Here is a 1,873-nt window from a genome sequence, read left to right as displayed (position 1 = left end):
GTTTGGATGCGCAATTTAAAACTTTAAAAGAAGATCATCATTTCACTAAAGCTAGAGAAAATAGTTACAAAGTAAAAATTAAAGCTAGCGAGAAAGATATTAAAAGTCTTAAAGCAAAGCTTGCTAAAAAAATTCAAGTGATTGATCTTAGCTATGAGGTTCTAGAAGAGAAAACCAAACTAATAGCTGAAAGGGAAAAACAGATAGCTGATCACCAAGTAAAAGTGGTGGAACTTAACAAGAAACTGGAGCAATTCAGAAATTCATCCGCTATACTTGATCACCTCGTTAGTGATCAAGGTTCCCCAAAAAGGGGAGGAATTGGTTATCATGAAGTTCCACCACCTTTCAATCATAATTACACTTATAACCCTAGTAATCAGAAATCTGTTGATGTTGACTATGGTCAGACAGTTCCAGTTCAAGTTACTACTAAAGAACCAGAAGTTAGTAAGCCTGTTGCAAGTGTTAAGATTTCTGCTCCGAGTCCTGTCTCATCTAACTCAGACAAGTCCTCTGAGTCGTGTGAGACAAAACAAGAGGAAGTGTTACCAAGAAGTGGAGAGAAAAATAAAACACCTGAAAAGAAGTCTCCATTAAACCCGTATGTCCCACCATATGTGAGACAAATGGGCAGTAATACAGCCTCAACATCTAAGAAAACTTTTGATAAGAATGTTGGACACAGGAGTTGTTTTAGATGTAATCAAATAGGACACCTTGTTGCTGATTGCCCTCTGAAGCAGAAATTCAGAGGTGTGAGGACTTCAAAATCTGAGAAAAGAACTAACGGTAATCAATATAATGGTAAAAATGAAAACCCATCAACTTTCAGAAAATGGACTAATTCAGGTTTTCAAAAAAATAGATCTCAGTTTTACAGTGCTAACAACCAAACCTTAAGTAATAATTCTTTTAATTCACGAAGGTTTGGATGGCCTCATAGACAATCCACAAGAAGGTATCCTGTTCGGACTCACAGAAATTATTATGATACTAACTTTGGACAGCCAAGGTACGGAATGTATCGACCCAAGACCAATCGGTCTTGGGTCCCCAGATTTTAATCATCTGCTTTAATCGTGCAGGAACAGTTGAACAGGGCTGCCAACAATCAATGGGTTGTGGATAGCGGCTGTTCCCGGCACATGACGGGTAACAAGAAATTGTTACACGACTTGAAACCTGTTCAAGGAGGCAGGGTGAGTTTCGCAGGAGAGAGCGGTGGAAGGATTACAGGAATAGGGACGGTGTCGAATGGAAAGATGACTTTGGAGAAAGTAAACTTTGTTGAATAACTGAAGCACAATCTGCTGAGTGTTTCACAGATTTGTGACAAAGACTACACCGTACATTTTACAAAGAATGAAGCGCTTGTGTTGTATCCTGGTTTTAAGATACCGGAGGATTGGATTGTTATGAAGGCTCCAAGAGTGAAGAATACGTATATCATGGATATGAGATCGACAGAGATGGCCACAGAAGAATCGTGTCTTCTGTCAAAAGCAACTGAATCGGAGTCCGAGTTGTGGCATAGGAGAATGGGGCACATTCATCTTCGGAAAATGAACTACCTTGTCAAAAATGGGCTTGTGCTGGGTGTTCCCTTGAAGAATTTCAACTTTGAAGACAAATGTTTATCATGCAAAAAGGGAAAGCAACATAAGAAATCCCATCAAACCAAGAAGGTCAATTCAATTGGCAGTACCCTAGAATTACTTCACATGGATCTCTTCGGTCCCGTGAATGTAAGAAGTCTAGGAGGAACATCGTATTGCTTGGTAATCACTGGTGATTTCTCTCGATACTCCTGGGTATATTTCCTGAAGTCAAAGGATGAAACAGTGCAGATGGTAAAGAATTTGATTACCAA

This window comes from Bidens hawaiensis, unplaced genomic scaffold, assembly GCF_021521415.1.
Source record: "Bidens hawaiensis isolate Kalapana, Puna unplaced genomic scaffold, B.hawaiensis_p1.1 tig00014984_1, whole genome shotgun sequence".
Taxonomy (NCBI): Eukaryota; Viridiplantae; Streptophyta; class Magnoliopsida; order Asterales; family Asteraceae; genus Bidens; species Bidens hawaiensis.
This window is presented reverse-complemented; position numbering follows the sequence as displayed.